This window comes from Otolemur garnettii, unplaced genomic scaffold, assembly GCF_000181295.1.
Source record: "Otolemur garnettii isolate 467f Iridium unplaced genomic scaffold, OtoGar3 scaffold00014, whole genome shotgun sequence".
NCBI lineage: Eukaryota > Metazoa > Chordata > Mammalia > Primates > Galagidae > Otolemur > Otolemur garnettii.
This window is the reverse complement of record NW_003852409.1, coordinates 113,197-124,636: the sequence shown is the minus strand read 5'-3', so window position 1 is coordinate 124,636 and position 11,440 is coordinate 113,197. Positions and strand designations below refer to the sequence as shown.

At 37.3% G+C, this 11,440-nt stretch overlaps 1 protein-coding gene across 3 annotated transcripts in view; it reads left to right on the top strand.

Moving 5' to 3' along the window:
- RNF38 (ring finger protein 38) overlaps positions 1-11,440 on the top strand; it is a 67,755-nt gene that overhangs the window by 4,482 nt on the left and 51,833 nt on the right. Inside the window, exon 2 of one of the 3 annotated variants that reach the window (XM_003785138.1) lies at positions 7,329-7,478. The exons of the other annotated variants lie outside the window; for them this stretch is intronic. The gene's annotated coding sequence lies outside the window, so the exon portion shown is untranslated. The remainder of the gene's footprint in view (positions 1-7,328; positions 7,479-11,440) is intronic. 3 annotated transcript variants of the gene reach the window in all.

Here is an 11,440-nt window from a genome sequence, read left to right as displayed (position 1 = left end):
TGATTTTGTCTCTTTTATTACCTCCTTTCAGTCTTTTTCATGTGCTATTTATATGTGTGAATTGTTGAAGCTTAGAGAAAATTGGTCTTGAATTTGTCTTAGAAATTTTGTCTTGAATCTCAAAGGATAATGCATCTCCAAGAGTCATCACTATCCCTATGTTTGGACCTCAGCTTTCTAGGATCTGTTTCTTAATTTTTTTTTCCAAAGTCATCAGCATACACAAAGTTGATAAAGCCTTTTAAAAAAAAGTTTGGTTTTTTTTGTTTGTTTTGGGGTTTTTTTTTTTGTTTGTTTTTTTGAGACAGAGTCTTACTATGTTCCTCATGGTAGACTGGTGTGGCATCACGGCTCATAGCAACCTCAAACTCTTGGGCTTCAGAGATTCTCTTGCCTCAGCCTCCCAAGTTCCCAAGCAGCTGGGACTAAAGGTGCCCACCACAACGCCCCACCATTATTTTGTCATAATTGTCATTTAGCGGGCCCTGGCTGGGTTTGAACCCACCAGCCCCAGCGTGTGTGGCTAGCACCCTAACCACTGAGCTATGGGCACTGAGCCAAAAAAGATTAAGTTATAATTTACATACCATAAAGTTTAATTTATTCAATTTGATTATTTTTGTTAAATCTACATAGTTGGGCAGACAACACCGTGATCTAATTTTAGAACATTTTTATCATCCCAAAAAGATAACTTGTGCCCATCTAGGCTTACCTTTGGCATGGCTCCAAGAGACCCAATCACATTCCTGTTTCTGAAGTCCTCTTTCCTACTTCACTAGCAAAATCCATTTGGAGAACTCTGCTCCCAGAAAGCAAAAGCCAAAGAAACGAATTTGGTGCCAATCATACAACTCTCAAAGGCAAGGCAGCATTTAGTTGTGGGTTCATTCTCAGGAGGGGAATAAAATCCTAGCAGGGAACACAGCACACATCAATATATTAATGATTTTTCCTGCCTCAGTAGGATGAGGTGGACTTACTGAGCAACCACTGACTCCATTGAGTGTGATCTGAAGAGAAGCAAATGAAATTTCTTCTTTGATCAAAGCTTTAGCTTTTGGCCTATCTTGTTGCTAATTAGATTCATTAGGAAACAAGTTACACAAGCCAGAAAGGCACACTATTAAGCATATGATTAGCTTGAAAGATTATTCTTTTCTATTAGTATTCCATTGGAGTTGAGTGCTTGCTATGTGCTGTGCATTCTCCTAGATGTTAGTAATGTACTGAACAGGACATTGAGCTTCTATATGTTTTCTGGAGGATGTGCTCTAGTTATCTCATTGATTTGGCTACCCTTTAACTTTAGAGGGTCTTCCTAGTTTTTGTAATAGTCTGAGATAATTTTTATCTCAAATGTATGAGATTCCATGTATATTTAACCTCAGTTTTGATTGTTGTTGTATTTAAATAATCTTGTTTTCCCCATCCATAGCAGTGTTTTTGGTTGCAAATTTAAATGGCTGGGTAAATAGTTCGAGCAGGTGTACCATAACGTTACTTAGCACATACTTACTAGTAAAACATTTAGGTTAATTCTAGTTTCCTTCTAAATTGTTGCTATTGTACTGTGGTAAACACATTTGTGCAGATAGCTTTTCCCATATTTTGGAGTATAATCTGAAAATTTATCAGCGTGTTTAAAGATTAGGGGTTTTTTTGCATTGTTAGTAAGATGATCCACCTAATTACTCTTCAAGAGATAAACATTTGCTATCATGAAAAGCAGTGAGGATATTTGGATTTTTAGATCATTTTTGTATTTGACTTCATTTTATAAATGCCCATACTTGGATGTTGCTTTAACTTATTCAGTTTGATTTTTTTTGTTCAATTAGTTAGATTTAATTGTCCCTCATTTTGTATGTTTATTTACATATAACTAAACTAATTCACCCCGCATAACTGAAACTTCAAGTGCATGCCACAGGCGGGGCCAGTTGCTAGCTCTTGCCTAAATGTATGATGTTAAACCCAATATGTCCCTTAGAGCCATGCCAAAGGTAGACCAAGAGGAGTAAGGACTTGTGAGAGGTGACACAAAGCCCCTTACTCCTAATCTAATGTTTTGTTTTCCTCTTTTATATTAGGTTGTTTTGAGTGCTTCTGACCACTTGGTATACTGCTAGAAATGGAACTTTTTTTTTCTGGCAAATCTCATGGCAGTTTTAGAGATGACTACTTGGGCCTGTGAGTGCCGTATTTAATTTTGGCCTAGAGGTCATGTATCTGTACATTCTCTGTCTCAGTTTTATGAGAAAAATGTATATGAATGAAGGAAGTTATCAAAAGCAGTTTTAAAAGAAATAAGTTCTGGGACAATGTCTGATCCTAAATCGTATGTTGTTTTTAGTGTAATAACTATTAGTAATTACTATTAAAAAGATTAAATTGTTGCTTACCATATTTGTGCACCTTTTTGTCCAGATTTATGAGGGAAAAATAAAGATACACATTGTACCTGGGTAATACTAATTCTGTATCTATATAAATGCTTTTAATTTATTTATGCTTGTATGTTAAAAGTGTAACTCTACAAAACAGTAACAATAATCCTTATGCAAAATAATGCCCTCGAAGATGGTTATTGGTTTTGTTGAACTCAAAATGAACTTGACAACAAAAGCAATTTCATTCTTCATACATTTTAGGCAAGAGCTAGCAATCTAGCTGATTTTTTACAAAAATTATTGGGAAATCCCTTGGAAAGATTTTTTTTTTTCTGGAAAGTTTGGTCCCCAAGCATGTGTGTGCATTATATACAGGCATGCATTCTACATGGCAAAATACAGTATATTGTTACCAAAACAGAGAAAGGCCAATTTAAATAAAAGTTTTCCTAAAATAGTAGAGTGACGTTTAAAAGGTTAAACTGTTTTCTGTAAACTTTAGTCTGGTGAAACAGTGCTTTTCTCAGTTATACCGGGTGAATTAGTCACCTGGTTATATGTAAATAAACATCAAAAACGAGACATTCTGAGACTTGGAGATCTGGTCTCAGGTATGTTTCCTTGGCAGGACTTTTCAAATACAGGCTGCAGCCTGAAGGAGGGCTGAAGTTACGAAATCTTTATAATGCTTAATAGTTGCCAGGCTAGAGAAAAATAGAATTGTATCAATTTTCAGGTGTAGTACAACCTCAGTAGTTTTTTCGGTTGTTTGTTTTGCAGTTTAGCTGGGGTCAAATTCAAACCTGCCACCCTTGGTATATGGGGCGGGTGCCTTACTCACTGAGCCACAGGCATTGCCCCAACCTTAGTAGTTTTAACTGTGGGAGAAGTTAAACAGTTTACAAGGAAATAATTATTTTATAGTAAAATAGCTTTTAATACACCTTGTGGAATAATTCATAATTACTGATCAAACTAGGTTATAAAGAAGAATGTTACTTTTAAAGTACAAGGTAGTTTATTGGGTTTAATATGAATCTTAAAATCTGATAGATTTGGGTTCGAATTAATGGTTTTGGTATTTCTGAGATGTTTGACTTTAAGCAGGTCAGTTAAACCCGATACGCAGTGTGTAATGATGGGGAGAGTCCAGTTCAGTTTCTGGCACAATGTTGTAACTAGTGAGGGTTTAAAAACTGCTATACTACTTAAGTAAAGATCAAATTAATAAAGCAAAGTACTGGAGAATAAACTTTCCTCGGCTGTGGTAGAATAATTTTTATTCTAGTTATATGCATATACATTGTATTAGTTTTCTATTTTGTGTGACAGATTACCACAAATCTATTAGCTCACAATCTCCAAGGATCAAGAGTCCTATTAGGGGTTAGCTGCTGGACCCTCCTTAGAGGTATGATTTCATCAGAGACCTTGTGTCCTCTTCTCATTGGTTGTGAGTCTGAGGTCATCTCTTTTCTTGCTAGCTGTTAACTGGTGACCTCTCTCAGCTCCTAGAGGCTACTTTCAGGTTCCTGCCACATGACTGCCTTCTCACAGTGCAGCAGTTTAGTCTCAAGGATTGGTAGATTATCATCTTATCAGGAAGGACTCAGTTCCTTTTTAAAGAGTTTTCTCTGGTTAAGTTTAGGGCCACTCAGGATAATCTCCTGAGTGGAGATTATTGACTTGGGATCTTAATTACATATGAAGATCTCTCTCTCCCTTTGTTATATGACTTAACCTAATCATTGTAATGAAATCCACTGTATTCATATTTATAGTCTTTCCTACACAAAGGGAGTGGTTATAACAGAAAGTGTACACCCAGAAGTGGTAATCTTAGGGCGCACCTAACATAGGTAGTCTGTGTACCACATACATGCACACAAGTAAAATCTTTGTGTGTGATTTTATCTTAACCCAGTTGAAGCACCTGGTTTTGATCAAACCCACCTCTCATTTTGTCCTAGACTTTTTTTTGAGACAAGGTCTCACCATCACCCAGACTAGTGTGCAGTGGCATCATCCTAGCTCACTAGAACCATGAAGAACTCCCTTAGCTTTCTTTTTTTTTTTTTTTTTTTTTGAGACGGAGTCTCACTTTGTCTCCCCTGGTAAAGTGTCATGGTTTTGTAGCTCACAGCAACTTCAGACTTTTGGGCTCAAGTGATTCTCTTGTCTCAGCCTCCTAAGTAGCTGGGACTACAGTTGCCCGCCACAATGCCTGGCTGTATTTATTTATTTTCGTAGAGACAGAGTCTCACTTTATCGCCCTTGGTAGAGTGTGTCACACAGCTCACAGCAAACTCCAACTTCTGGGCTTAGGCGATTCTCCTGCCTCTGCCTCCCAAGTAGCCGGAACTATAGGCATCCGCCACAACACCTGGCTATTTATTTGTTGCAGTTTCACCTTCGGTATATGTGGCCAGCCCCCTACCCCACTGAGCCACAGGCCCCACCCACACTGTTGCATCTTTAAATGGTATTGAACTCCTGGTCTCAAGCAACCGTCCCACCTCAGCCTCCTAAAGGAATAGGATTGTGGGTGTGAGCCCCTGTGCCGGTTTTCCTAGACTTGCTTTAACTACAGGATTTGAATATAGCTTTTCTCCATTGTATTTTTGTCTTTTCTTTTTTATAGACAAATGAAGCTTATGACCAAAGGAAACTAATTTGAATAGGAGAGGATATGCTTGAAAATTAACTTGTGGCCATGGGAACCAGGATTGCCAATTTTTTATTTATATATGACCAAAATCTTAAGATTTCAAAAAAATGAAGGGAGAGAAAACCTGACCTTCGTTTGTTTTCCTAGCCAGCTGAGAATTTGTATTTATAATTTGTAAGACTGCTTTGGGCATGGTAGTTGAATGCAGATGGCCTTGTTAAACTCTCTATGAAGGTTGTTTACTGTGCAGATTAAAAGCATAAGAGAACTACAAAAAGAATATTAAACCTACATAAAAGAGCAGACTATTTCATGAAAGCATTGCTTTTAAAGTGGTAAAAGCACTCCTTAGATTGAGTAAGGGGTCAGGAATATAAAATGAAATATTTTCTTATTCTTCAGATAAACCCAGGGCTCCTATCTCTGTTGTAATTTTTGCCTGCTTTATGGCATTTAAATATTATACTGTATTTGGTTGCTTGCTTCTAGTATTTTTTAATTAGAATAAATTACTTGAGGTGGCATGCGTGTTTTATCTTTATATTTTCTTTCCATGGCTTGTAGGAGGCAATCAGTAAATATTCCTTGATTTAGCAACGCATACTTCTTTATGGTGATAAAGGATATTAGCACATTTGTGTTTGTAGTATAGTGATAAGCTTTAGCTTATGTCCAAAACATTTCGTTGAAAACTAACAGATTCTAAGGTTCCTGCTCTCTAATGTTTTGCTTTTACTCTGTGGAGGATCTTTTTTTTTTAGGCAGAACCTCAAGCTATTGCCCTGGGTAGAGTGCTGTGGCATCATAGCTCACAGCAATGTCTTAACTTGGTCTCAAGCTGTCCTCTTGCCTCTGTTTTTCTATTTTTTAGTAGAGATGGGGTCTTGCTTTTGCTCAGAATTGTCTCAAACTCGTGAGCTTAAGCAATTCACATGCCTCGGCCTCCCAGAGTGCTAGGATTACAGGCGTGAGCCACTGTGTCCAGCCTCTGAGGAAGGTCTTGGGAAATATTTTTATTCTTACCAATGAGCATGGTTCTCTTTGCCAGGCTTATGGCAAATCGGAAACAAGATATTATGACGAGGTTAAGAAAGGTTATTACAGCAGGGATGTTAATACATGATCTGTCTGTGCCTTCCTTCCTGACTACTTCATTATTGTTTAATCACATTGGACATTGTGCAGTTTCCTGACTACATTGCTGCCTTTTTTGTGAGTTACCACTCCATACCACCTAATACTTACCATTATCATAGTACTTATTTTGCAGCTGTTTTTGTTTCATTTTTATAGCATTACTTTTTTTCATCATCATCATCATTGTTACTGTTGTTTATAGTACTTGAGTTGCTATTTTAAGCATATACTTTTTGAAGGTAGAAAACCATGTCTCCCTTTTTGGTTTAGTGCCTGTCACCCAGTAGTCATTTACATATATGACTTAGTGAATAAATGAGACAATTAGATTTTAAAAACAAGATCATGTTAAAGCAAAAGATTTTTTCCAAACTAGGGACAAGTAGGCCCACAAACCTTAACCCCGAAAGAGAATTCATTGTCACAACATAGTGGGATAATTGATGTGCATGATTTTTAAAATGCTATAGGTTAAGTATGTTTACGTAGGAATTAAAGAGGATTAACTTACAATCAGTTCAAGCTTTTAAAACATGCAGTCATTTTCTTTGGGGTTCGTGATCTTTGCTTTTATTCCTTAAGAAGGTTGCTAGATTTGTGTTGAATAGAGCTGAGATCTCCATAGTCAAATGTATAGTCACTGTTTATGTGCTATACAGTCATACATATGATCACTGTAAAAGTTTTACCACAGATGTTAGCAAGTCTCTCATCTTCCTTTGCATGATCATTTGGAAGAGCAATTAAAAAACAGAATGAGGAAAAAATAATCTTAGTCCAGGCAAATATTTATCATTCTGTACTTAAGATACGTGATTTTACCTTGGGTTTGCTTAACATGAAATCTTTCCTTTAGTATTTAAGAATTATCCCAACAGAAAAGCTGTCAGTAGGTATTTGGCATTCTTGAGCTGTGCTGTCTTGCTACAAGTTATTAAGACTCATTGCCAGAGGCAGACCTTGCCATCCTTTATGTTTCGATGTTTAAAATGAATTTTTAATTTCTTTCCAGTCTCTGCAAACTGAATCATCCAATACCTAGAAAATCCAGACTATCCTTTGTAGGCATGACTCTCCACATTGGTGCGGCTAGCCATGAACTATCCTTTTCTTCTCCCTCTTTTTCCCAGATATCTCCCGGGGCCAATTCAGCATCTCTACCTGGCCATCCTAACAAGGTGATTTGTGAAAGGGTGAGACTTCAGAGCCTGTTCCCTCTCCTCCCAAGTGATCAGAACACTACCGTTCAAGAGGATGCTCACTTCAAAGCTTTCTTCCAGGTTCTTATATATTTACCCTTTCCCTACATAGGGCTAAAAGTCACAGATGCATTCTAGGGTGTTTTTAGGAAGGCTTGAAACAAAATTTGCAGTATCTTCTTTTTTTCTGTTGTTTGTGGGAATAAGTATTCTTCTTAAAGGCCTTCTTTAACTTTTTCAGTCAGCTTTTCTGACAAATGTTTGTCTTCTCTTGAGCTACTGTTAATTATTTGACTACTTAATATTCTTGTTTTTTGTTCTTTTTGGTCTTAATCATTTGTATGAGTAAAAGATTGTATAGAATATATGAAGTTGTATAGGGAAGAAAAAATGGAAGCATTTAAGATATTTCTTAAAGTCACTACTGATTTGCTTGGCCTTCAGAGTTGGATAGTAATGTATATTTCTGAGAGAGAAAACGGTTACTTGCCTTGTATCTTTTGCTATCTGTGGGTAAATTGTGATTTAAATTTTTAAAAAAATATTAAGAAGTAAGGTGTAAGTGGATTAAAATTATCATTAGGTTATTAACAGGATTTTTGGAATTTGCCTACATAAACCATTGGCTACCAAACTTTCAATTATATACTTAGAGAAACATTTTAGTAATGGAAGTCAGTATCACTATTACCCACAAAAGAAGTTACTTTTGCTTCTGGGGGTAGTGTTGTGGTCCTACAAGTATAAACCTGAGATAGGAAAATAGTTGATAATCAGGGCTGGGACCTTTTTTATTTACTTACTTTTGAGACAAAGTCTCACTTTGTTGCCCTCAGTTGAGCACTGTGGCACCATAGCTCATAGCAACTTCAAACTCTTGGGCTCAAGCGATTCTTTTGTTTCAGCCTCCTGAGTAGCTGAGACTACAAGGTGCCTGCCACAACGCCTGGCTGCTTTTTAGAGAATTTGCTCAGGCTAGTCTTGAACCTTTGAGTTCAGGCAGTCCACCTGCCTCAGCCTCTGGAGTGCTAGTATTACAGGTGTTGAGCCACCACGCAGGGCTGGGACTTTGAGATGAAAAAGGCTTGCTTTTTGTTTGTGTGGGCGTGACAGGTTGGGGCCTGGAATTAGTTTTGAAAGGGAATGCATGTGACAAATGAAGTTGGAGGTGTGAACTTTCTGGAGGTAGCTGTATAGGTGATCTAGGACTCTTCAGTCTGGTATTCCTTGTGGTAATTTGTGCCAAATTCTCGGCTTTGCATCCGCTAACTTTGTTTTTTAACCCACACGATACACTAGTCATGAGTGGTTTTTTAGAGGAGGAAAGAGGTTCAGAAAAGTTCACTGACATGGTCTAATTGCTTATCCAGTTATTAGCAGAGCAGGGACTCAAGTCCAGCTTTCACTATATCGTGTCTGCTATAAATACATATAAAAGGAAGAAACTGGCATAATACCAAGTGCTGCCAACAGTTAAGTCTTTTGATACTGTTTTCCATACTCCCTTTGAGTCTTTAGACATTAGTTCAACATTAACTTTAATTTAAACTCATAGTAGCTGCCAAATGTAATGGATTTAAACTCATGTTTTGAAAGTGAAACAGGTTAGAGCTGATTGTACTTGGTTGTTAACAGAAAAGTGAAAGATATTATTAAATTTGTATTTGTAATCCTATTTTAACTTAAAACTTACTTTCCTCTAGCTTATAAATAAGGACGTCAGTGAACTTTGCTCCCAGGGGAGACTTGAGGTTTTCTTTACCCAGCCACTGTTGTACATGAAGTAAAATAGATGTTTCTCACAACCCCTCTGAGATACTGATCCCTTCAACTAATTCTGATGCCAAAAATGTGTGTAATTTGTTCTAGTTGTGCTTCTCATCTTTAAATTTAGTTATCACATGAAAAGGAAAACCTACCCAGCTATTTTCTTACTAAGTTATTGTCTTAATATATTATGCTTTTTTATTCTTGGCTTTCTCTGAAGTACCTTCCCTCCCAACTCTTTGTACTTTACAAACTTCCCTTTGGAATAATCTATTTTAAACAGATTGACCTACCTCTTCCATTTTTTTTCTTAAAGTACCCTCTCTGCTTCCTAATCTTAGATATAGCTCCTCTCTTTTTCTGAAAACATCACTTCTCCTGCAACCTTCTCTACCAGTAAAGAAGTTATTGATTCCTTACCTTTCCCCCAGCTCTCCCCTCAACATACACCCTGAGGAAAAAGTTGGCGTGTGGCAAGTAAGTGTGGTGGATTATTATTTCTGACCAATACATACTTTATTTTTTTAATTATAAATTATCTCATATATGCAAGTTACAGAGTATAAAGCAGACCATGTATAATAATTAAATACCATCCAACTTAAGAAATCAACTATCAGTCCCACTATGTTGCCCTCGGTAGAGTGCTGTGGCATCACAGCTCCCAGCAGCCTCAAACTCTTAAGCTTAAGCGATTCTCTTGCCTCAGCCTCCCAAATAGCTGGGAATACAGGCAGGCGCCTGCCACAACACCTAGCTATTTTTTGTTCGCAGTTGTCGTTGTTTGGCAGGCCCAAGCTGGGTTCGAACCCACCAACTTTGCTGTATGTGGCTGGCACCGTGACCAGTGTGCTACGGGCAGCGAGCCTCAACTCATCAATACTTTTAAAGCCCTTATTTGACCCTCTATATTATATCCATCTGCTGTGCCCTACCTGTGCTTTAGGTAAACGTCTGTGTTCAGTATCCCTTTGCTTTTATGTATGGTTTTACCACATAAAATATCCCTTGATACTATACTTTTAAATTTTGATTGTTTCTAAACTTAAACAGTATCATACTTGTGTACCTTTTTCTTGAGATTGATCTGTATTAATGCATATGACTGTGTGGTTCATTAATTTTGCTGCTTTTAGTATTCTGTTATGAATATACTATAGCTTTATAGCTTATCCCCTTTTATTGAGTTTTGGGGTAGATTCCTGTTGATTATTACTATTACAGGCACTGCTGCCATGAATATTCTTATATATGTATCCTTCTATACATTTGATTGGTATTTTAATGTTTCTGTAAAAGGAATGTATAAATGTAGGCATATTTGTGTCTCTAGAAAAACCTATATTTAAAATTAGACCCTTTAAGTGCGTCTTACAGTATTTTTAAAATTAAAAAATTAAAAGTATAGTTAACATGGAATATAATTCACCCTTTTAGTACACAGGTTTGTGAGTATTGACAAATGCATAAAGAGAGGTGGAACGACCAACACAATCAAGTATAGAACAGTTATCTCACCCCTTAAAACTCTGTCATGTTTCTTTGGTGTCTGCCCGTATCTTAGTTTTTAAATTAGGCTCAGCACTTGTAGCTCAGCGGCTAGTGCGCCAGCCGTGTACACTGGAGCTGGGGGGTTCTAATCCAACCTGGGCCTGCCAGACAGTAGTGAAAACTCCAACCAAAAAATAGCCGGGCATTGTGGTGGGTACCTGTAGTCTCAGCTACTTGGGAGGCTGAGGCAAGAGAATTGCTTTAGTTGAAGAGTTTGAGGTGGTTGTGAGCTGTGACACCGTAGCACTCTTCTCAGGGTGACAGCTTGAGATTCTGTCTCAAAAAAAGTTTTTAAATTAGCAGTTACTTTACTATCAATAGACTTAAAATTCATAAGGAAGATTATTTAGAAAAACAGGGGGAAAAAATTTCCCAAAATTTGAGGGGAAGATACATCAAAAGAGATGGCAAATCATGTCAGAAAAAAATAGCTCTTTGTCAGTGACCTCCATGTTAGTAAATCTGGTGGATATTTTTCACTCTTCATCTCTTACGTGACCTCTTCATTGCATCCTTGAAACCCCCTCATCAACTAACTACCCAACATTAAATGTTGGATTTCTCAGGATTCATTATTGAGTACAATTGTGTTGATGCCTATGCTTCATTGGCCTGCAGCCTATTCATCGTATACCCAAACTCCTCAATTTATATCCCTTACTCTCTGATCTCAGCTGTTGATGTAGTACCTCCTGGTGGTTATCTCAAAAGCTCTCTCTCTCTCT